The sequence below is a fragment of the Aegilops tauschii genome, chromosome 4 (genome assembly GCF_002575655.3).
Source record: "Aegilops tauschii subsp. strangulata cultivar AL8/78 chromosome 4, Aet v6.0, whole genome shotgun sequence".
Taxonomy (NCBI): domain Eukaryota; kingdom Viridiplantae; phylum Streptophyta; class Magnoliopsida; order Poales; family Poaceae; genus Aegilops; species Aegilops tauschii.
The window spans coordinates 502850533-502876745 of NC_053038.3; positions in this window are offsets into that span (position 1 = coordinate 502850533).

A 26213-nucleotide genomic window follows, 5' to 3' on the forward strand; every position below is an offset into this window, starting at 1 on the left:
TTCCGGTTTAAAGGAAACCCCGCGCCATAGAACTTTCCGGCTTAAAGAAAACCATGCGCCATAAAATTTCCGGCTTAGGCTTAGCTGTGATAAAGCCTGTAGATAATCAAGTTACTCTCAATCCCTCGGCGGCTTAAATAGCCCGATGCACTTAAATGTATACCATTAGTCCCCTTCATAAGCCGCCACCTTGACCTTGAACCGTAGATTTCTTCCGGCTCATAATTAACCCGGACGTTTTTCCTTTTATCATAGACTGCCGACTTTCACCATGCCTCCCAAAGCTCCCATTACTTGCAACTGGATGAGGTCCAATGTCACCAATGAGACCCTAGCAGATTTTGTCAAGTCCGGATATTTGCCCAAGAAAGACGTCATGTCCTATAGTGCCCCTGACCCGTCAGAAGAGAGACCACAGCCAAAGGACGGGGAGGTAGTGATTTTTGCGGATCATATGAGCCGGGGCTTCGCACCGCCCGGCTCAAAGTTTTTTAGGGACATGCTAAACTTCTTCGATTTGCGGCCTCCAGACATTGGACCCAACGCAGTGTCCAACATCTGCAACTTCCAAGTATTCTGTGAAGTTTACCTTGGAGAGGAACCCAGTCTGCTGCTCTTTAGAGAGCTATTCTATTTAAACCGTCAGAATGAGTGCGCCAATGGGCCAAGTCTAGAGCTAGGTGGCATCTCCATTCAGCGGCGAAGAGACTGTCTTTTCCCTTATGCCGAGCCGCCGAGCCACCCAAAGGACTGGAACATGACTTGGTTCTACTGCCAAGACACATCACCGGCTGATGAAAGCCCGCTGCCCGGCTTTCGCCCATCGCGTCTGGAGCCGACTCACCCACTGTCAGACAAGCTGACTCAAACGGAGCGCCAACCTCTGCTCCCCACTATCAACAAGATCAAGGCTCTCCTGGGCAATGGTCTGAATGGGATCGACCTGGTCCGGGTCTGGATCTCATGGCGGGTGATCCCATTGAGCCGCTGCCCCGGCTTAATGTGCGAGTACACGGGCCGAAAGGATGACCCTCAGAGACACAGCCGCAACGATCTTCCTGAAGACGTTGCAGAAGAGATGACCAAGGCTCTTTTGAACGAGAGCCTGGCAGACTGTGGAAGGACCGGGTTAGCCCCCTTCTGCAAGACCAACCCAGCCCCAGCGGTAAGCCGCTAATCTGAACATCTTATCTGTACATACCTTTCATCTGAATCATTTTAAGAAAACCTCATTGCACTTTTCAGGCTGATGATAAGTTCTGGCGGGTCAAGTATGACCATGAAGCGGCCAAGAAGGCCAGAAAGGCGAAGGAAGCCGCCAAGAAAGCCGCCCCTCGCAAGAAAGGAAGCAGGCCTACTGCTTCAGAGCTGATGCAATTAAGCGACAGCTCCGAGTCAGAGGTAACCCCTGAGCCTTTAAGTCTTTGCTGTATTTGTTGTTTGCTGCTGTCCGCCTTATCAATACTTGTTCATTGACAGGATGACACCGGTGCAAGTAACCCGGTGGTTGAAGAGGTAATGTCACTTTCCTCCGACTCGGAGCCCTTGCCAAGGCTGAAAGTCCGAAGGGTAACCCGGAAAGTAAGATTTTCACATCCTTTAGCTCATCAAGATCCTCAATTTATTTTGAAGCGACTGGTTCATGAGAGCCGGCGTCACACCCGGACCAGCAAGGACACCGATCTCTCCTCCGGGTTACCGGACGCATCGAGGAAGCACCGAACTGAGGTTATTTCCCACTTGTACCCTTTTCATCCGCTGGCGGGTGTTATCCGTCAGCCACTCAATTCTTCTGACTCAAATTATCAGGAGACCTCCCCCTCTTCGGGCGACTCTATGCAGTCGAGTCTTCCGGCTTTCAAGACCGCGCCCGGGTAATGACAACCATCTCATATTATACTTGTTTGTACTTACCCTTTTTGTGCTTAACGTTTCTGTCCTTTCAGTGCCTAGGCAAAGCTCACCAAGAGAGCGAAGAAGACCAAGTCAGCCGGAGTGCCGGATTTACCTGAACCGTAGGTGACGGCTCAAGAACCGCCAGCTGCCTCCGCCCCCGAAGCCATCATTCCAACCGACAAGGCACCTGAGGCCCCTGCCCCAACTACCAAGGCAACTACCGAAGCTTCCGTTAACCCGGAGGCCTCCAGCTCGGCTCCACCAGCAGACGACCCGGACGTGGTAATCACCCGGACGGAGTTCATTGAACCGGGGAGACCTACGGTGCTGGCCAAGTGCTCCGCTAAGGGGGAGTTGCTGCAGCCTCACCGGGTGAACCTGGACCTCTCCAACTACACCAACCTGAGCATTGGAGAGCTCGTCTCTGGCTACATCAGCCAAGTGCACAAGAGCCGGGACGCAGAGGTTGCCATGGTGAACCAAATCCAGCAGAAGTCTGAGGTATCATTCTGCTATCCTCTTACTTACTGCATAGTTACCTTTACCATGTTAGCCCCCAAGTCGACGACTTATGATTGAATATGTTGTAGACTTAGGTTCCGGCTTACTCCATTTGAACCGGCAATGTGTAGATAGAAATGTTCGATATGCATTAGCCCCCAAGTGCCAAGTGTCTTTGCTTGGAAACGCTTGGGACTTTAAATTTGTATAGTAATTGTTCATGCCATAACCCGGAAGTTTATACAGGCTGTTGGCAAGAAGCTTGAGGCTGACCTTGCTGATCTCAAGAACCGGCTGAAGATGCAAGAGATGGAGACCCGGAAGGCAAACGCCAAGTTCGTGTCCAGCATCGCCGTGCAAGAGAAGCTGAAGACAGAGTTCGATGCTGAGCGGAAGGCATGGGCCGAAGAAAAGGCCGCATTGGTGACCCGGGCTGAACAGGCGGAGAAGGCTCTCTTTGAGAAGACCGCCGAGCTCTCCGGCCTAAAGCGCCAAGTGTCCCAGATGGTGGCTGCAGTCTTTGGTAAGTCGTCTCGCCGGCTTTCATCAAGTTTAGAATGTGTATATCTCATAATTTCATCCTTGTCGGCGGATTATCTGACTCTATTAAACAGGTCCCAGAAGCGCCAATCTGAATCAGAGTGTGGTGACTAAGCTAAAGGCCGTATACACCCTGGTGGAGCAACTCTACACCGGGTCACAACATGCCTTGGCTGTGGTGGCCCTCTCCAACGAAGTGCCGACTCACCTGGCGGAAGTCCTTCGCCGGCTCGCTGTACTGCCTCAACGGATCCAAGAGCTGCGACGGGCCTCTACAAGAGCCGGCGCGATCGCCGCGCTGAGTCGGGCCAAGGCATTCCTGCCGGAGTTAGCCCCGGCGGACATCGCCCTTGGCTATCCAAGCCTGAAGGAAGACGGCTCAGCTTTTGAGCAGAAGGACTTTGCAGCTTGCGTGAAGGCCGTACGCCCGGTGGCCACCCTTATCGGGAACGACACAGATCTGACCAAGTACCAGCCGGGTTACAATGCGGAGAATCAGAGGATTCCAACCCCTCGCTATGAAGCCCTCAACTTGATTCCGCCGGCTCGTCAGCACACTTTCGCCCCGGAGATTGACCCGGCCGGGTTAATTGACGAGGAAGCCCAATTCGAAGCTCTCAGCGGCATCGACTGGAAGTCATCAACTTTCCAGGTCTTGGGATCAGCCGGAGGAGAAGACAGGAACGAGCCGGAGACTTCAACTCAGCAAGCGTTGTAACTTGGCTGGCGGTTTACCAAACAATGCTCCACCCTTTTAGACTTGATGAGTCTTGTAATAGAGTAGGTGCAACAATTTATCTCTGCCGTGCCATCGTGCACGTGTTGAATGCTGAAGTCTTTTGAAGTTGTCTCTTTGATGTTTCTCCGGGTCATAGTCAATCCTTTGTTTTCCTTAATCTCAAAATAGTTGCTGTTAACTATCCTGCACAGAAGGGCAATTCCCAAGTCTCGAGGCGGCTTACCACCCTGAGAATCATAAGTTTTTAGATAACCCGGAATATGAATCAAAAGACTTGCCTTCAATGATATCCTGAATACAGCCGTAAGAACATACCTAACGGCCTGTAAGCATACTTCCGGTTTAGATAACCCGGATAAGAAAGTTGGTACCGCAACTCCGGTTTACTTGTCTTATAACACCCATTGCGTTCAGCAATACTGTAAACCAAAGTTAAGCCGGCAAAGTGAGACCCGGCTGTACACACCTTGACATAATCAGAGAAAACTTGTGATAAAGTGGAAGAACTTAGGGGCTTCCGGTTCGAATACGACCAGAGACCCGGCCCAAAGGGGTTAAGCTAAGATTCGGATACGATCATATAGCCCCCAGTGGGTGTGGCGATGCCAATCAAGAGGGTACCGACAGCTATGTTCTCTTTGGTTCGAATACGACCCATGTTTGAACAGGAAACCCCCAAGTGATTTTAAGTATTGTTTAACGACGCTGATTCGAATACGATCCACGTCGGTTCTCAAAGGGGTTAAACTATGATTCAAATATGATCAGAGAAAACCTCCCAATGAGCTCGGCACTTTACCAATCAAATGGGTATCGACAGCTATGTTCTCTTTGGTTCGAATACGACCCATGTTTGAACAGGAAGCCCCCAAGTGACCATATTACCCATGGCAAGATTCAAATACGATCATAAGCCAGATCCTCCTTCAAGTTACCATGTTAATCTTGCAAAGAAAACACGTGCACATTTGGAGGAGAAAAAAGGACAGAGGTCCTGCTTTATTGCTTATCATAATACATGGCTGAGAGAAATATGTACATTATGAGAGCCGGTGACTCAAGTGTAATAAGGCCGAAGCTGAGCTATGTTCCACGGCCGACGGGTCTCTTCCTCTGACTTACGTGAATCTTTGTGCTCCCGAATGTCAATGAGGTAATATGACCCGTTGTGCAAGTTCTTGCTGACCACAAAGGGCCCTTCCCAAGGCGGGGATAACTTGTGTGCATCTGTTTGATCCTGGATAAGCCGGAGCACGAGATCGCCCTCCTGGAAGACCCGGGATTTAACCCGGCGGCTATGATAACGGCGCAGGTCTTGTTGATAAATCGCTGAACGGGCTGCTGCCACATCACGCTGTTCGTCCAACAAGTCAAGAGCATCTTGGCGTGCCTGTTCACTATCTGCCTCAACATAAGCCGCCACTCGAGGTGAGTCATGACGGATGTCACTGGGGAGGACTGCTTCCGCCCCGTAAACCATGAAGAAAGGCGTGAAGCCTGTAGACCTGTTAGGAGTAGTGTTGATGCTCCATAACACGGAGGGCAACTACTCCACCCAACAACCCGGCGTCCGTTGCAAAGGGACCAAAAACCGGGGCTTGATGCCCTTCAGAATCTCCTGATTGGCTCTCTCAGCTTGACCATTGGATTGAGGATGAGCCACTGAGGAAACATCAAGTCAGATATGCTCTCGTTGACAAAACTCTTCCATGGCGCCTTTGGAGAGATTGGTGCCATTGTCAGTTATAATGCTGTGCGGAAAGCCAAAACGGAAAATCACCTTTTTCATAAATTGAACCGCCGTGGCTGCATCGCACTTGCTAACTGGCTCAGCTTCCACCCACTTTGTGAATTTGTCAACGGCCACCAAGAGGTGGGTCTTCTTATCCTTGGACCTTTTAAAAGGCCCAACCATATCAAGCCCCCAGACCGCAAAGGGCCAAGTGATTGGAATCATCCTCAGCTCCTGAGCCGGCACATGAGCCCGTCGTGAGAACCTCTGGCAACCATCACATTTACTGACCAAATCTTCTGCATCAGCATGAGCCGTCAGCCAATAAAAACCATGGCGAAAAGCCTTGGCCACAAGAGACTTTGAGCCGGCGTGATGGCAACAATCCCCTTCGTGAATCTCACGCAAGATCTCTTGACCTTCCTCAGGGGAGACACAACGCTGAAATGCTCCTGTAACACTGCGGTGATGCAACTCGCCATCGATAACGATCATTGACTTAGCCCGCCGGGTTATTTGCCTGGCCAAAGTTTCATCCTCAGGCAACTCGCCCCGGGTCATGTAAGCCAGATACGGCATTGTCCAGTCTGGTATGATATGGAGAGCCGCCACCAGTCGTGCCTCCGGGTCAGGGATAGCCAAATCTTCCTCTGTAGGCAACTTAACAGAAGGGCTATACATGACGTCCAAGAAAGTGTTAGGCGGCACCGGCTTTCGCTGAGAGCCTAGCCGGCTTAGAGCATCAGCCGCCTCGTTCTTCCTGCGATCAATGTGCTCTACTTGGTAGCCCTGAAAGTGCCCAGCAATGGCATCAACTTCGCGGCGATAAGCCGCCATGAGAGGGTCCTTAGAGTCCCACTTGCCTGATACTTGTTGAGCCACCAAGTTTGAGTCACCGAAACACCTTACCCGGCTCAAGCTCATCTCCTTAGCCATCCGAAGACCGTGGAGCAAGGCCTCGTACTCAGCCGCATTGTTAGTGCAAGGAAACATCAACTGTAGCACATAATGGAACTTGTCACCTTTAGGGGAAGCCAATACAACGCCAGCCCCCGAGCCCTCCAACTGCCTGGACCCATCGAAGTGAATAGTCCAATACATGTTATCCGGCTTTTGCTCAGGCACTTGTGACTCTGTCCAATCATTGATGAAATCCACCAAAGCCTGAGATTTAACAGCAGTGCATGGCACATATTTGAGACCATGAGGTCCAAGTTCTATAGCCCACTTAGCAATTCTCCCTGTGGCCTCTCTGTTTTGAATGATATCACCAAGAGGGGCAGAACTGACCACAGTGATGGGATGACCCTGAAAATAATGCTTAAGTTTCCGGCTCGCCATGAACACACCATACACAAGCTTCTGCCAATGCGGGTACCGCTGCTTGGACTCAATGAGCACTTCGCTGACATAATAAACCGGCCGCTGAACCGGATGCTCCTTACCCTCCTCCTTGCGCTCCACCACAATAGCCACACTGACGGCTCGTGCGTTTGCCGCCACGTACAGTAATAAGGGCTCCTTATCAACCGGAGCAGCAAGGACTGGGGACTCTGCTAGCTGCTTCTTCAAATCCTCAAAAGCGGTATTAGCTGCATCATTCCAGACAAAGTTATCAGTTTTCTTCATCAACTGATATAATGGCATGGCCTTCTCACCCAAACGGCTTATAAAACGGCTTAAAGCAGCGATGCGACCCGCCAAACGCTGAACGTCATTTATACACGCCGGCTTAGCCAGGGAGGTGACGGCCTTGATCTTCTCCGGGTTAGCCTCAATGCCTCTGTCAGAAACCAAAAAACCCAAGAGCTTGCCTGCAGGGACACCAAATACACACTTGGCCGGGTTAAGCATCATCTTGTAGACCCAGAGATTATCAAAGGTTTCCCTTAAAACATCTATCAGGGTTTCCTCTTTTATTTTCTTAACCACAATATCGTCCACATAAGCGTGAACATTGCGCCCAATCTGCTTATGAAGACAGTTCTGTACACAACGGTGGTAAGTCGCCTGTGCACACTTGAGCCCAAAAGGCATGGACACACAGCAGAAGGCTCCAAAGGGAGTGACGAACGGCGTCTTCTCCTGGTCCTTAACCGCCATTTTGATCTGATGATATCCGGAATAAGCATCCAAGAAACTTAAGCGCGCACAACCTGCCGTAGCATCAATAATTTGATCAATACGGGGAAGGCAAAAGGATCAGCCGGACACGCTTTGTTCAAGTCCGTGTAGTCCACACACATCCGCCAAGTGCCGTTCTTCTTGAGTACGAGCACCGGGTTAGCTAACCACTCTGGGTGAAAGACTTCGACAATAAACCCGGCCGCCAAGAGCCGGGCCACCTCTTCACCAATAGCTTTCCGCCTCTCTTCATTAAACCGCTGAAGGAACTGCCTGGCCGGCTTAAATTTCGGATCAACATTGAGAGTGTGCTTAGCGAGTTCTCTAGGTACACCTGGCATGTCTGAAGGTTTCCATGCGAAGATGTCCCTATTCTCACGGATGAACTCGATGAGCGCGCTTTCCTATTTTGGATCCAGATTGGCACTGATGCTAAACTGCTGAGATGAGTCACCTGGAACAAAATCAACAAGTTTAGTCTCATCAGCCGATTTAAATTTCATTGCGGGCTCTTGCTCTGTAGTTGGCTTTTTCAGAGAGGTCATATCCGTTGGGTCAACATTGTTTTTGTAAAACTTCAACTCTGTTGCACAAACAGATTCTGCATAAGCCGCATCACCTTCCTCACACTCCAGAGCCACCTTCCGGCTGCCGTGAACCGTAATGGTCCCATTGTGACCCGGCATCTTGAGCTGTAAGTACACATAACACGGCCGTGCCATGAATTTGGCGTAAGCCGGCCGTCCAAATATAGCATGGTATGGACTTCTTATCTTGACCACCTCAAAGGTCAATTTTTCCACCCTGTAGTTGTTTTCATCTCCGAAGGCCACTTCCAATTCGATCTTGCCGACTGGATAAGCCGACTTACCCGGTACCACACCATGGAAGATAGTGTTTGACTGGCTGAGGTTCTTATCAACCAACCCCATACGGCGAAAAGTCTCATAATAGAGGATGTTGATGCTGCTGCCTCCATCCATGAGTACCTTAGTGAACTTATATCCTCCCACCTGAGGAGCCACCACCAGGGCCAAGTGACCCGGATTATCCACCCATGGAGGGTGATCCTCCCTGCTCCACACTATAGGCTGTTCAGACCACCTCAAGTAGCGTGGAACTGCCGGCTCAACAGCATTCACAGCCCTCTTATGAAGCTTCTGATCTCGCTTACACAGACTGGTGGTAAACACATGATACTGTCCACCGCTAAGCTGCTTTGGGTTGGTCTGATAACCCCCCTGCTGCTGTTGATGACCCTGGCCAGACTGCTGATTAAAGCCCCCTTGACCGTTCTGAGGATTAGAATTTGAGCCGCCGCCCAGGCCATGAAAGCCGCCGGCGCCTGAGCCGCCGCCCGGGCCATTGTAATTCTTAAAGGCCTTCATGATTGCACAATCCTTCCACAGATGAGTCGCTGGCTTCTCTCTAGAGCCATGCCTTGGACAAGGCTCATTCAACAGCTGCTCCAGCGTCGGACCTAATCCACCGCCTCGGGGAGGGGGCCTCCCCTTACGTCGCTGGTTATTCCCTTGTGAGCTGGCGTTGGCCACAAACTCTAGGCTGCCGTCGGCCTTGCGCTTGCCTCCTCCTTGGTTCCCCGGGTTATGCTGAGGACCCTTGCCATTGCCGTTCTTCTTTCCCTTCCCCGTCCTTTCATCATCTGAAGGGGGATCCTTGGTACCATCAGAATCGGCGTATTTGACAAGAGCCGCCATTAGTGTACCCATATCATTGCAGTCGCGCTTAAGCCGCCCGAGTTTCATCTTTAGGGGCGCAAAACGACAATTCTGCTCCAACATTAAGACTGCTGAGCCGGCATCCATCTTATCTGACGAATGTATGATCTCCTTAACCCGGCGAACCCAATGTGTCCTAGACTCACCCTCCAGCTGCTTACAGTTAGTCAAATCCACAATTGACATAGTCTGCCTACAGGTATCCTTGAAGTTTTGGATGAACCGGGCTTTCAACTCAGCCCAAGACCCGATGGAATTCGGTGGTAGCCCTTTCAACCAAGTGTGGGCAGTCCCATCCAACATCATGGTGAAGTATTTGGCCATTGCCGCCTCACTGACCTCCAGTAGTTCCATGGCCATCTCATAGCTCTCGATCCAGGCTACGGGTTGTAAGTCAGCCGTGTAATTGGGCACCTTCCTAGGGCCTTTGAAGTCCTTGGGTAGACGTTCATTGCGGATAGCCGGCACCAAGCAAGGGACACCCCCAGTCCTGGTAGGGATGCTCACATCGACGGACATCGTCGGATAAGCCGGGGGAGTCTGCTAAGCCGTCAACTGAGGCACCTGCTCCGCCACTTGCCGCGCTCTGTCTTGGTCTGCTTCGTGAAAGGCTCCATTGTGAGCCGGACCATGGCCAGGGGGCGGGTCATGGCGTCGGACGTTACTTGAGCCGGTCGCTGAGACCATGTGCCTGCTGTAACTCGGGCTCCGGCCTGGGCGAGGGGTCGAGTGGATCCTGTCCCGGCTGTAGGAGTACGCCTCTTGCTGTGCCAGTGCTGTCTGAAGGAGTTCCCTGACCCGACGGGTTTCAATAGCCGTCGGAGAGTCGCCGTCCGCTGGGAGAGCCGCCAGCCGTGCTGCCGCAGCGACCATGTTCTCCAGCGGGTTATTATAATGACCCGGTGTTATTGGCACGTACTCAGGCGGAGCAGGGGGCACCTGGGGAGGCCCCATCACTTGTGGCTGAATAGGGGTCCCAGACCCGGGCACTATGACCCCTGGCGGGTTACTAGACCCTGCGCCTGGCGTGTTGAAGAGGTTGCGTGGATCGTAAACCGGAGGGAGTCGAGATTGGGCCTTTCGATGCCTCCTTCTCAGGACCTCATTGGCCGCGTTTTGATCCATCGTGAGCCGGAAGGACTGCGCTTGAATCAACTGGGTTTGGGCATCGAGAGCCGCCCGCTCCGCAGTCATCCTGATCCCTTCCGCTGCTAGATCCTTCTTAGCTTTCACTAGATCCAATTTTAACTGTGCCACCTCCGCATCGTGCTGAGCCTGATCTGCCGGGTCAACCGTGGCGGTTAACAGGGCCGTCATCTTGTCCGTGAGATCCGTTAGCACCTGAGCCGGTGAGGGCACCGGGTTTCCCGCTCCAGCAGCAGGGTTCTGAACAGGCTATGCACCGGCCATAAAGACCCCAACCTGACTCGGCGGCTCAAACGGGTCCGGAATACTGTCACCATCGGAATAACCCATGAGCCGGCCATCTTGAAGCTGATACAACGAGTTTGACTCACCGGTGGACGACTCGCCGTCAGAGCCGGCGGCCGTCTCATCACCAGATCCAGATCGATCAGAGAGTCCTCCATGGACACACCCCACAAAAGCATGCCTTAAGGCAGGCCGGGCCCGGGCGGGTCGTGCACGCTGGGCCGTCTCGACGAGATCGGCGCAGAGACCCGGCTCAGGGCCCAGCTCACCAATCTTGCCAATGAAAACATGAATTCCGCTAAAGGGGACCCGGTACCCGTACTCAATTGAGCCGGCGTCGGGGCCCCAGTTTTCATCGTCGATGTAGAGCTTGCCGCGACGACTCTTGTTCATCCGGCCCACAGCGTATCCCTTGAGCCCTTCGAAGCTGCCCTTCAAGAACTCAAATCCACCGTGCGCTGGCCCCATGGTGGGCGCCAACTGTCGTGGAATTGTCACGGCAGATGTCCTCGAGCTAGGACTTAGTCGTGGAGCCATCGCAGCTAGGAAGCTTGAAGGGGTTAATGCGGGACAAGGAACACGAGGGTTTATACTGGTTCGGCCCCTTACGGTGAAGGTAAAAGCCTACGTCCAGTTTGAGGTGGTATTGATTAGGGTTACGATCACTAGGGAGCTAAACTGCTATGCCCGGCTCTCGATGAGATTGTTCTTGTCCCTAAACCGCTGCCGGGTCGTCCCTTTATATAGGGAGGCTGACGCCCAGCAGCTCTCAGAGTCCTGGCCGGCTCATAAGAGTGTCCGGCTCGGACTCTCAGCTATTCTTGCCTTGCACTACAAGTTCTACCATGATAATGATTGTAACTACGGGCCTTAAGCCATATCCGGGTCTTAAGCCCATCTCTGGCCCACCGTCTTCAAGCTTGGCGCCGGGCTTCTGGTAATGACCATTAGAGTAACCCGGCCCCACCTGGCGGGTGACTCTAAGGTCTATATCCTCAACATAACCCATATAAGAGTGCTTCATATTCAGCTTCGTTATTGGAGGAATCAAAGTGAATCTGGAGAACATATCTGAGCTTGTCTCCTCGGGGGCATACCAGTACCACCCCAGCGCCGGAACCATTCAGCATCTTGGAGCCATCAAAGAACATGGTCCAGTGCTCCGAGTGAACTTGAGTCGGCAGTTGCTATTCGATCCACTCGGCGAGGAAATCTGCTATTGCTTGGGACTTGATAGCTTTCTTTGCCTCAAACTTGATATCCAAGGGAAGGAGTTCAATCGCCCACTTTGCCACTCGACCAGTTGCATCTCTGTTGTTCAGAATCTCTGATAATGGGGCGTCGCTGACGACTGTAATGGAGTGGTCAGAGAAATAGTGTGCAACCTTCTTCGCGGTCATGTAAATCCCATAAACAAGCTTCTGATAATGTGGATATCTTTGCTTTTATGGAGTCAGAACTTCAGAAACATAATATACTGGGCGCTGAACTTTATAGGCTTTTCCTTATTCTTCCCGCTCGACCGTCAGTACTGTACTGACAACTTGTCCAGTGGCTGCAATGTAAAGCAGTAAAGGCTCTTTGCTGATTGGGGCAGCAAGCACCGGCTGGGTGGAAAGCAGGGCTTTGAGCTCTACAAACGCTGCATTAGCTTCAGGAGTCCACTCGACCTTATCAGACTTCTTCATCAGTCGGTAAAGAGGCAATGCCTTTTCACCGAGGCGAGAAATGAATTGACTCAAGGTGGCCAAACAACCAGTAAGCTTCTGGACATCGTGCACACGCACAGGGCGTTTCATCCGAAGTATAGCACCAACTTTCTCTGGGTTAGCGTCGATCCCTCGTTCGGAGACGAGGAGACCAAGTAATTTCCCGCCAGGAACTCCGAATGTGCACTTTGATGGATTAAGCTTGATATCATACCTTCTGAGGTTGGCAAAAGTTTCAGCAAGGTCAGCCAGCAGATCGGAACCTTTACGCGACTTGACCATAATATCATCCATATAAGCATCCACATTCTGACTGATTTGGGTGAGCAGACACTTCTGAATCATTCTCATGAATGTGGCTCTGGCATTCTTTAGGCCGAATGGCATGGTGATATAACAGAAGCACCCGAATGGAGTGATGAAAGCTGTTTTTATCTCATCGGGTCCATACAGTCGGATCTGATGATACCCGGAATAGGCGTCCAAAAAGGACAAGCGCTCACACCCCGCAGTCGAGTCGACTATTTGGTCGATGCGGGGGAGAGGAAAATGATCTTTTGGGCAGGCCCGATTGATATGCTTGAAGCCAATGCACATGCGAAGTGAGTCGTCCTTCTTGGGGACCATGACAACATTGGTGAGCCAGTCGGAGTGGTAAATCTCTCGGATGAACTCAGCTGCCAGGAGCCGAGCCACTTCTTCACCAATTGCTTTTCTCTTCTGTACGGCGGACCGTCGGAGATGCTCCTTGACTGGTTTCACTTTTGGGATGACTCGTAAACGGTGCTCAGCCATCCCCCTGGGAACACCCGGCATGTCAGAAGGTTTCCATGCAAAGATGTCCCAGTTCTCACGGAGGAACTGGATGAGCGCTTCTTCCTATTTGCTGTCGAGCGTTGTTGAGATGTGAGTCGGAGCAGCATTGGGATCGGTCGGGTGAATGTGAATCGGCTTCGTTTCACCGGACGACTGAAATGCAGAGTCTGTGGCAGGCTTCTTGGCTCGTAGAAAATCACTCGGATCTGCATTTTTCTAATACTCTTGCAATTCTACTACTGCCATTTGTGCATCGGCGATCTTTGAGCCCTTCTGGAAGCACTCTTCTGCCTTATGCCGATTGCCAGTGATAGTGATCACTCCTCTGGGACCAGGCATCTTCAATTTGAGGTATACGTAACATGGTCGAGCCATAAAACGTGCATAAGCAGGCCTACCTGGAATAGCATGATAAGCACTCTGGAAATCCATGACTTCAAATGTCAACTTTTCCTTGCGGTAATTCTTGGAATCGCCGAAAACCACATCGAGGGCGATCTGGCCGAGTGATTTAGCCTTCTTGCTAGGTATAACCCCATGGAAACTCATATTGCTTTCAATGAGTTTGGACATCGAAATGCCCATCCCTTTCAAGGTTTTAGCATAAAGTATATTCAGGCCACTGCCACCATCCATCAGTACCTTAGTCAGCCGACTGCCTTCAACAACTGGGTCGACTACCAACGCTTGCCTCCCAGGGGTGGCTATGCGCGCTGGGTGATCAAACTCGTCGAATGTAATGGCAGTCTGGGACCACTTCAAATAACTAGGTGTCGCCGGAGCGACCATGTTCACTTCTCTGTAAATGACTTTCAGTCGACTTTTGCTCTCAACATCAAGAAAAATCATCAGAGTGGAATTGACGTTGGGGAAACCATCATCTTCTTCTTATTTATCCTCACCCTTATCCGACTCCTTTTCCTTCTGCTTGGGCTGTTTCTCTCGGAACTGCTGGATCAGGAGCCGACACTGTCAAGTGGTATGTTTAGGGTAAATGAAATTACCCTCTTCATCTTTTTTGGTGTGAATGTGGCATGGTAAATCCAACACATCATTTCCATCTTGATCTTTCACTTTCTTGGGGTTCCACGACCCTTTGGGCTTCCCCTTGAACTTTCCTTGAGTCATGGCTAAGGCTTCACCAGGAGCAGCTGGCTCGGCTTTGCGCTTCTGCTTCCGACTGGAATTCCCTCCACCGGTTTCTTGGGCGACTGTTTTGTGCTTGCCACTCCGGAGTCGATCCTCCTCTTCACCATTAGCATACTTGGTGGCAATCTCCATCATCTGACTCAGAGACATATCCCCGGTCCGACCGAACTTCAGGTTCAATTCTCGATACTTGACACCTTCCTTGAAGGCACAAACTGCTTGGTGATCTGACACATTCTCCACAGTGAGGTGCAATGTGATCCATCTCTGGATATAATCCCTCAAGGTTTCATTCGGTTTCTGCACACAGGATTGCAACTCTATTAAACCTGCTGGCCGTTTGCATGTACCTTCGAAGGTTCTAACAAACACTCGGGCAAGTTCATCCCAACTATATATGCTTCCAGGTGCTAACTGATTCAACCACGCTCTGGCCGAGCCCTCCAACATCAGAGGAAGGTGCTTCATGGCCACTTCATCATTGCCGTCGCCAATCTGAACAGCCACTCAGTAGTCCTCAAGCCAAGTGTCAGGCTTGGACTCACCAGTGAACTTGCTGACTCCAGTCGCCAACCTGAAGTTGGGAGGAATCACTGCAGCCCTGATGGCTCTGCTGAAACACTCTGGGCCTGAGACATGCACTCTGCTGCCAGTCGGATAGTCTCTGTCATGACCTTCTCTGTGAGCTCTGCTCCTATCAATCAGACCCTGAACGAGAATAGATCTCGCATCAAAGCTCGGCTCTCGGGGGTCGACTAGAATCCTTCGCCCACCACTGTGAGGGCGTCTGTCATCGTGCTGCCGAGGCACGTATGACCCACTCCTTGGGGGAGGCGTGGGCACTCGACGACGATCATCGTGGTCGAGTCGGTGATCATACTGCTCACGGTTTCTGTACTGATCTCGCCGATCTCCACGTCCCTCACGCCTTGGAGGCGATCTTGGGCTGTGAGCCGACTGAACTGTGTCTGCCATCACAGATCTGCTATGAATCCTATTCCGCGACTGAGACACTGCTGTGTTCTGCTCTCCCGCTGCCCGGAGTAAAGCCCGGATTTGCATCAAACCTCTACCAGCTTCTGACTGGGAAGGCTGAATCGACTCTGCTATTCGGGATGCATCTGTGAGATTCTGAATCGGAGTTCAGTATACCTGACTTGGAGGCGGAAAAGCTGTCGTCGACTGGACTCAGGAATCCGCTGCCGAGCACGCTAGTCGAGTGCGTGCTGAAGGTTCTCCAGTCGATTGTGCTCAGCCAAGTTGGCCAGGCGCGCCTCCTCCAACGCCCGTTCCTCGGGGGTTTCTCCAACGATAGAAGTGTGAAGTGCATCCATGTTATGGCGGCGAAGCTCTTCCCTCTGCTACGAAGAGAGGGGCTCGAGGCGGTACTCCTCGTGGATGTGCGACGGATCGCCGCCGCCATCGCCACCGTCGTCGCGGGGAAGCCAGGAGGACTGCGCGGTCCGTTGACCATCAGGACTTCCGCCGCGGGATCACTGCTGTCGCGCTCGGATGCAGTCTCGACGGAGCCAGTCGAACAGGCCGTAGAGAGTTTCGTCGGGCTCGATTGCCGCAACTCGTGGGGTGGCCGACTGGCGAGCCACCGCGTGCCTCACCCACCACTGGAGCCGCGAACGACTGGAACCCTTGCGCCGACGAGCAGCAGGGAGCGAGGACGCCACAGGAGCCGACCGATACTGAGTCGACGGCTGCCGAAGAAGGACGCCGCGGACGCACGCGCGAAAGTGCGTTGCCCCGCGGACGGGGAGCGCCTCGGCATCGAGTGGAGCCTCTTGGAGCCAAGCGGAGTCGTCGGCGACGAACACGAGCGCGCCGAGACGGATCTCGCGGCCCTCGGCCAATCCTCTGCCAGAAACCATGATGATGGGAACCGGAAAAAACTGCAACTTCTCCAACAAGTCGCTAAGACACCTGCCCCATGGTGGGCGCCAACTGTCGTGGTACTAAGACTGACAATAGAATAAGGGGGTAAGTATGGAGAGGCAAGATCCTAGCTATGGCGAAGTTGTACACACGAGTTTTACGAGTTCAGGCCCTTCTCGGAAGAAGTAACAGCCCTACGTCTCGGAGCCCGGAGGCGGTCGACTGGATTATGTATGCGTGTGTTTACAGGGGTGCGAACACTTGTCCCAAAGGAGGGGGGTGGCTTATATAGAGTGTGCCAGGACCCCAGCTCCCCTCCGTTACACAGGGTTCAATGTACATAAAGAGAGAGCGTGTCACGACTGGTTTTTCAATAAAATAATTATTGAGAAACCAATCCCTGTTACGGACCAGCGAGGAAGAATTCCTTCTCACTGATAGACAATACATTGGTCACAGAAGAAAAAAAATACCAGGAGTACTAAATATAATACAAAGTTGAGCAGAGACTGCCCAACAATTTATTACATGCACGCCGATAAAACAATACGGCGGATAGGGTGGCAAACTACTAACTCACGATAATGACGATGGTGGAGATATCACCGCGAGGCGAGTGATATGTCTCCGGAAGACTACAGCTCTTCGAGCGTCGGAGTGAGACTCGAGAAGACTTATTGCGGGTGGCGGAAGCGTACACAATACAAGTGACCAAAATCCAGGATCGCGCAGGACTGACTGGGACTCCTCTAGGCATCGGACGCGCTATCAAACTCTTCATCCAAGAGATCGCCTTCGTCAACATCTGGCCAAATCAACAAGCCAGGTGAGTACTATGAAAGTACTCGCAAGACAGTTCGGACATAAGGTATAACAAATGCAAACATGAAACACATGAATAAGTTAACCAGTGCGATCAGACATAGAGATAATAAATACTGGGTGCCAAGCGAGGGTCTGAATGACGCCTCGAGCGGAAACTGCCGAATAGTAATACGGGTGCCAAACGAGTGTCTGAAAGACTCCTCGAGCGGAAAATGCGGAATAATAATACAGGTGCCAAACGAGTGTCTGAAAGACTCCTCGAGCGGAAAATGCGGAATAATAATACAGGTGCCAAACGAGTGTCTGAAAGACTCCTCGAGCGGAAAATGCGGAATAATAATGCAGGTGCCAAACGAGTGTCTGAAAGACTCCTCGAGCGGAAAATGCGGAATAATAATGCCACAGTCGGGCGTCGGGGCGACACCACATAAAGGGCTTACAACAGAAAGTAAAGACAGTGCATGCCGCAGTCGGACGTCTGAGCGACATCACATAAAGGGCTTATATCGAAAGTGAGAAACGAGTACACGCCACAGTCGGACGTCTGCGCGACGTCACCTAAAGGGCTTATATCACATTTCATTATTACAACAGCTCGGAGACATAAATTATCACAAGCATGAGACAAAATAAAGCTTGTCCATCCACTGGAATAACAATAAAACCTGAGATTTTACCACTTGAGCTTGTTCACCGGGGACAAGTTTCTCACATGGATAGATATGGATATAATGTATACACTACTGATCATGGATACGATGATTTGGAAAGAATTTGACTCTGCAGAGTTTGTACTTAACCACAGCCAACGGATTTCAGTAGTCACGGGGACTAGTTCCGTCTACGGTGTTCTGGAAGGAAACACGTCTAACCAGTACACACCCAATTCAACCATCCGAAGCCAGGGATCACCCTCGGCAACATTCAAGAAAAACCTTGAGTCGGGGAGGCTACAACCTCGCGTAGCATGGGATCAAATTTCTATACGCGCGCTATAAGGGGGTGCCCCCCCTCTCGGTCCCAACCGGAAACACCCATGCCCCCTGACCGAATGACTGGCTTTAATCCTGGGCCAAGGTACCATCATCCCGGCCTCTCTGTTTGGTGTGTACACGGAAAGAGGTTACCAACTTACTAAACCGTATCCTGGCAATGAGACATGTGGTAGCACGGAAAGGGGAAGGGACGATAACACGGTTCCAACCATGTTAACGCCGGAAAAGTCGGATGACACAAGGCTGGCATGCTACAACAGTACCACCTTGCTGCCCTTCATGTCACCACATGATTAGGCCACCTCTCATCAGAGGTCATCGCAACTTTGGAACATGCGGGAAAAGATCGATAACGTGGCTCCAACCACGTTAACGTCGAAGAAAGTCGGATGACGCAAGGCTGGCATGCTACAACAGTACCACCTTGCTGCCCTTCATGTCACTACATGATTAGGCCACCTCTCATCAGAGGTCATCGCAACTTCGGAACAACCGGGTCGTTGCCTTACGAGCAACGAGATATTTACCGACACTCATATGCCACACACAAACTTTCACATGAACATGCAAAACTTCTGCCATATCAAATGTCCAAGCATGCTTGCCTGGTTCGGAGAAGTCGGAATCTAGCTCGGCGAAGTTCGCGGCTTCGTCACCTCTCCCGGAACCTACGGCAATCACGAAACGGGTACTAACGTGAAAACCAACACATGCACAGAAACTTTGCCAAATATTTCCCAAATAAATCCCATAAAAAACTAGACAAAATTTTAAGAATGTCAGAAAAAGAATCACTCAAAAATACCTTTTTATTAAAAAGTTATAAAGGTTTCTGTCCAGGGACCTTTCTGTAATGAAACAGAAAAGTTCCAGGGTTTTAACTGAGAAAACAGAAAACGGTTCGTTTGGAAATGCGCAAGCGCAAGGGAGAAGACGTATTTTGCCCGAAGGCGTCAACAGAAAACGGTTCGGGGAAATAGAACAGAGGCTGACACGCGGGGCCCGCATGTCAGGTTTGAAAAGGCTCGCCGGCGCCCGAAGACGGCGGTGGACGCCGGCGTCGAACCACGGCGAGTTAGGAGAAACGGAGGGTACCAAGAGCTTCAGTGTCTTCTTCCGCGTCGGTGGGTGGTGGACTCGTCCAACGGGGAGCACCACGTCGACGGCGACACTATCTCCGGCGGACGGCGGCTCGGGTGAGGATGGGGAACTCCGGTGGAGGGCTGCAAGCTTCAAATTGAAGTGCGGGTCAGAACGAGAGATGCATGGTGAAGTTACTGGCAAGAGAATGGAGGCTGCGGAGCACACACGGGGGCGAATCGGGCTGGATCCCGTGGCGGGTCGCGGTGGCCGGAGTCGAGGAAGGAGACCTCCTCGGGGCTCTTCCAGTGGCTAGGCGTGCTCTAGAGAAAGTGCAGGGCTGGTGGGTGCTCGAGTTGAAGCTCGGGACCTCTATTTATAGGCAGATCGACGGGGTGGCCGTGAACGGAGAATCTCCGGCGAGCGATTACGGCGGAGCAGTGGGTTGGCAGAGGGTTTGAGCGGTCGGGCATCATCGGTGGATGTTACGGGACTCGTTTTGCAGCTAAACGGAGCTGGCCCTGGCGTAATGGCGTCTGCCCACGGTGAGGCGACCGCACGGGCTCAACGGCGGCAGAGAGCGCGCTCCGCGCCCTGCGGTTCACGACGAGAGCGGCAGCGCATTCGGGGGAGTGGACGGCCACGCGGCGGGCTCCGGTGGTTTGGGCGGCGCTGGGTGGAGTCGTCGGCGCCGTGTCTCCCGCTGGCGTCCGCAAAGCCGCCGCCGGCGTCGGTCACGGGGCGACGCATCTCCTGCTGCTCGTCGCCGACGCCCGCAAGGTGCCAGGCGCTCGTGCGGTGCAGGAACAAGTGGGCGAGGACGAGGAGCAAGGCGACGCGGCGGTACTGGCGAGATCGATGCCCGTTTCTGAAGAAAACGACAGCAAGTACTGAACTGAAACTCTGAAGTTACTGAAACTTGACAGTGACCATGCATTGCAGGTGTTCGACAGTAGGTTTTGGTAAAGAGATAAATTTTGCTGGAGCTGTAACTTGGTGAGATGACCACTCAAAGCACCCAGGGGCTGCATGAATTTATTTGGAATTTTTGGAGCAGGTTTTGAATGAATTTCACCAAATTTGCCAAATCTGGTCCAAACTTGCAGCTGATGTAGTTTGAAAATTTTGAACTGGAGACCAGTGGATCTTCATGGTTCTAGGTTGAGGGTTTCAAGGACTAGGAGGGGAAAGAAGTTTGGTGGTAAAAGTCCAAACAGAAAATGGAGTTCCTTTGTAAATCTCCAAGAGGTAGAATAGAAGGCAGAAAATATTTGAATAGAATTTGAATGGAAAATAAATACATGGGGAGGTTCAACTTGCTGGATTTGGTGTAAATCATGATCCAGAGGTGAGGGAGTGTTTAGGAGAGAGGATTTGCACTTATGCCATGGCAAGAAGGAATAGTTGAAAGTGGCAAAGTACCTTCCAAACGCCATAGTGCAAATTCAGAAAAAGGTTTTCAAAAGTTCTTTTCCCAAATGAAAAAAACATTTTGTCTTGAGTCCAAATGAAGAGCAAGAACTCCCAAGGTCAAAGGCAGATCTTGGGTGAATCCAAATAAAATTTTTGCCATAAAGAAAATATATGAGAGGGAGAGTTCTCTTGAAGAAATTTTTTAAATCACTCCCCTCGAGTCAAATAAAAATCTTTTCAAAAAAATGCAAATAAAAACTTGGGTGCCACAGAGCGCTACAGGTAATGTCCGTAATAAAGTGCTATAAATGATCATTAAGTATATGAGTAAACCCCGACCGTTGCTGCGCGGAGTGGCTTTAGGTCTTCTGCACGTCGAGTGGTTTAGTGGTCGAGTGACCTAAACAAGGAGGGATCTCCGAGTGAATGGTAGGTCGAGTGGATTGCACTCGACACCTTTGCTGGGCCCCCTCTATTTACTCTCGAACTTCTTTGCTTCTAGGACAAGGACCTTAGGTAGGACGTATAGGTCAGGCCTATTACCCTACCCCAGGTCTATGTCCTCATCAGGCCCCCTGGTGGCCCTCCGGTGCCCATCTTCTGCTATATGAAGTCTTTCGTCCGAGAAAAAAATCATAAGCAAGCTTACAGGACGAAACTCCGCCGCCACGAGGCAGAACCTTGGCGGAACCAATCAAGGGCTCCGGCAGAGCTGTTCTGCAGGCGAAACTTCCCTCCGGGAGGGGGAAATCGTTGCGATCGTCATCACCAACGCTCCTCTCATCAGGAGGGGCCCAATCTCCATCAACATCTTCACCAGCACCATCTCCTCTCAAACCCTAGTTCATCTCTTGTATCCAATCTTTGTCCCAAAGCCTCAGATTGGTACTTGTAGGTTGCTAGTAGTGTTGATTCGTCCTTGTAGTTGATGCTAGTTGGTTTATTTGGTAGAAGATCATATGTTCAGATCCTATATGCATATTAATACCCCTCTGATTTTGAACATGAATATGCTTTGTGAGTAGTTACGTTTGTTCCTGAGGACATGGGAGAAGTCTTGCTATTAGTAGTCATGTGAATTTGGTATTCGTTCGATATTTTGATGAGATGTATGTTGTCTCTCCTCTAGTGGTGTTATGTGAACGTCGACTACATGACACTTCACCATTGTTTGGGCCTAGAGGAAGGCATTGGGAAGTAATAAGTAGATGATGGGTTGCTAGAGTGACAGAAGCTTAAACCCTAGTTTATGCGTTGCTTCGTAAGGGGCTGATTTGGATCCATATGTTTCATGCTATGGTTAGGTTTACCTTAATACTTCTTTTGTAGTTGCAGATGCTTGCAATAAGGGTTAATCATTAGTGGGATGCTTGTCCAAGTAAGGACAGCACCCAAGCACCGGTCCACCCACATAACAAATTATCAAAGTACCGAACGTGAATCATATGAACGTGATGAAAACTAGCTTGACGATAATTCCCATGTGTCCTCGGGAGTGCTTTTCTCTATATAAGAGTTTGTCCAGGCTTGTCCTTTGCTACAAAAAGGATTGGGCCATCTTGCTGCACTTTATTTACACTTGTTACTTGTTACCCGTTACAAATTACCTTATCACAAAACTATCTGTTACCGATAATTTCAGTGCTTGCAGAGAATACCTTGCTGAAAACCACTTATCATTTCCTTCTACTCCTTGTTGGGTTCGACATTCTTACTTATCGAAAGGACTATGATAGATCCCCTATACTTGCGGGTCATCAAGACTCTTTTCTGGCGCCATTGCCGGGGAGTGAAGCGCCTTTGGTAGGTGGAATTTGGTAAGGAAAAATTTATATAGTGTGCTGAAATTTACTGTCACTTGTTACTATGGAAAGTAATCCTTTGAGGGGCTTGTTCAAGGTATCTTCACCCCGACCAGTAGAGCAATTAGTTGCTCCTCAACCTACTGAACCTACTGAAAATGTTTACTTTGAAATTCCTTCGGGTATGATAGAGAAACTGCTAGCTAATCCTTTTGCAGGAGATGGAACATTGCATGCCGATTTACACTTAATCTATGTGGATGAAGTTTGTGGATTATTTAAGCTTGCAGGTATGCCCGATCATGTTATCAAGAAGAAGGTCTTCCCTTTATCTTTGAAGGGAGATGCATTGACATGGTATAGGCTATGTGATGATATGGGACCATGGGATTACAAGTGACTGAAATTGGAATTTCATCAGAAGTTTTACCCTATGCATCTTGTTCATCGTGATCGTATTTATATATATAATTTTTGGCATCGCGAAGGAGAAAGCATCGCTCAAACTTGGGGGAGGCTTAAGTCAATTTTATATTCATGCCCCAATCATGAGCTCTCAAGAGAAATGATTATTCAAAATTTTTATGCTCGGCTTTCTGACAACAATGGTCCATGCTCGATACTTCTTGTACTGGTTCTTTTATGATGAAGACTATTGAATTAAAATGGGATTTATTGGAAAGAATTAAACGCAACTCTGAAGATTGGGATCTCGACGAAGGTAAGGAGTCAGGTATAACACCTAAGTTTGATTGTGTTAAATCTTTTATGGATACCGATGTTTTCTGTAAATTTAGCACTAAATATGGACTTGACTCTGAGATAGTAGCTTCTTTTTGTGATTCTTTTGCTGTTCATGTTGATCTCCCTAAGGAGAAGTGGTTTAAATATCATCCTCCCATAGAAGTAAAAGTAGTTGAACCTATTAAAGTTGAAGAAAATACTATCACTTATAATGATCCTATTGCTCCTACTGCTTATGTTGAGAAACCACCTTTCCCTGTCAGAATAAAGGATCATGCTAAAGCTTCAACTGTGGTTCGTAAAAGCAATATTATAACTTATACACCTCCTGAGCAAGTTAAAGTTGAACCTAATATTGCTATGGTTAAGGATCTCTTGGCTGATAATATCGATGGGCATGTTATTTACTTCTGTGATGAGATTGCTAGGATTGCTAAACCTGGTGCTAAAGATAAACATAGACCCGTTGTAGGCATGCCTTTTATTTCTGTTAAAATAGGAGATCAATGTTATCATGGCTTATGCAATATGGGTGCTAGTGCCAGTGCAATACCTATTTCCTTATACAAGGAAATTATGCATGATATTGCACCAGCTGAGATAGAAGATATCGATGTTACCATTAAGCTTGCTAATAGAGATACCATTTCACCAATTGGGATTGTTAGAGATGTTGAGGTCTTGTGTGGGAAAGCTAAATATCCTGCCGATTTTCTTGTTCTTGGTTCCCCTCAAGATAGCTTTTGTCCCATTATATTTGGTAGACCCTTCTTGAACACTGTTAATGCTAAGATAGACTGCGAAAAGGATGTTGTTACTATTGGTTTGGATGATATGTCTCATGAGTTTAATTTCTCTAAATTTCATAGGCAACCCCGTAATGAGGAATTGCCTAGTAAAGATGAAATTATTGGTCTTGCTTCTATTGTTGTGCCTCCTAATGATCCTTTAGAACAATATTTGCTAGACCATGAAAATGATATGTTTATGAATGAAAGAAGGGAAATAGATGAAGTATTCTTTAAACAGGGACCTATTCTGAAACACAATTTTCCTGTTGAAATCCTAAGGGATCCTTCTCCACCCAAGGATGATCCCGTATTTGAGCTTAAACCATTGCCTGATACTCTTAAAAATACTTATCTTGATGAAAAGAAGATATATCCTGTTATTATTAGTGCTAACCTTTCAGAGAAGGAGGAAGAAAAAATATTGAAAACTCTGAAGAAGCACCGTGCTGCTATTGGATATACTCTTGATGATCTTAAGGGCATTAGTCCCACTCTATGTCAACACAAAATAAACTTGGAGAAAGACGCCAAACCAGTTATTGATCACCAACGACGGCTGAATCCTAAGATGAAAGAAGTGGTAAGAAAGGAAATATTAAAGCTCCTTGAGGCAGGTATAATCTATCCCGTTGCTGATAGTCAGTGGGTAAGTCCCGTTCATTGTGTCCCTAAGAAGGGAGGTATTACTGTCGTTCCTAATGATAAAGATGAATTGATTCCGCAAAGAATTATTACAGGTTATAGGATGGTAATTGATTTCCGTAAATTAAATAAGGCCACTAAAAAAGATCATTACCCCTTGCCATTCATTGATCAAATGCTAGAAAGATTATCCAAACACACACATTTTTGCTTTCTAGATGGTTATTCTGGTTTCTCTCAAATACCTGTGTCAGCTGATGATCAAGCAAAGACCACTTTTACTTGCCCTTTCGGTACTTTTGCTTATAGACGTATGCCTTTTGGTTTATGTAATGCACCTGCTACCTTTCAAAGATGCATGATGGCTATATTCTCTGATTTTTGTGAAAAGATATGTGAGGTTTTCATGGACGATTTCTCCGTTTATGGCTCCTCTTTTGATGATTGCTTGAGCAACTTTGATCGAGTTTTGCAGAGATGTGAAGAAACTAATCTTGTCTTGAATTGGGAGAAGTGCCACTTTATGGTTAATGAATGCATTGTCTTGGGGCATAAAATTTCTGAAAGAGGTATTGAAGTGGATAAAGCTAAAGTTGATGCTATTGAAAAGATGCCATGTCCCAAGGACATCAAAGGTATAAGAAGTTTCCTTGGTCATGCCGGTTTTTATAGGAGGTTCATTAAGGACTTCTCAAAAATTTCTCGGCCTCTGACTAATCTATTACAAAAAGATATTCCTTTTGTCTTTGATGATGATTGTGTAGAAGCATTTGAAATACTTAAGAAAGCATTGATTTCTGCACCTATTGTTCAGCCACATGATTGGAATTTACCCTTTGAAATTATGTGTGATGCTAGTGATCATGCTATAGGTGCTGTTCTAGGGCAAAGAGTTGATAAGAAATTAAATGTTATTCAATATGCTAGTAAAACTCTAGACAATGCCCAGAGAAATTATGCTACCACTGAAAAATAATTTTTAGCAGTTGTTTTTGCTTGTGATAAGTTCAGACCTTATATTGTTGATTCTAAAGTAACTATTCACACTAATCATGTTGCTATTAAATATATTATGGAAAAGAAAGATGCTAAACCTAGACTTATTAGATGGGTTCTCTTGCTACAAGAATTTGATTAGCATATTATTGATTGAAAGGGAGCTGAGAAACCCGTTGTAGACAACTTGTCTAGGTTAGAGAATGTTCTTGATGACCCACTACCTATTGATGATAGCTTTCCTGATGAACAATTAGCTGTCATAAATGCTTCTCGTACTGCTCCATGGTATGCTGATTATGCTAATTACATTGTTGCTAAATTTATACCACCTAGTTTCACATACCAGCAAAAGAAAAAGTTTTTCTATGATTTAAGACATTACTTCTGGGATGACCCACACCTTTATAAAGAAGGAGTAGATGGTGTTATTAGACGTTGTAGACCTGAGCATGATCAGGAACAGATCCTACGCAAGTGTCACTCCGAAGCTTATGGAGGACACCACGCTGGAGATATAACTGCACATAAGGTATTCTAATCCGGTTTTTATTGGCCTACTCTCTTCAAGGATGCTCGTAAGTTTGTCTTATCTTGTGATGAATGTAAAAGAATTGGTAATATTAGTAGACGTCAAGAAATGCCTATAAATTATTCACTTGTTA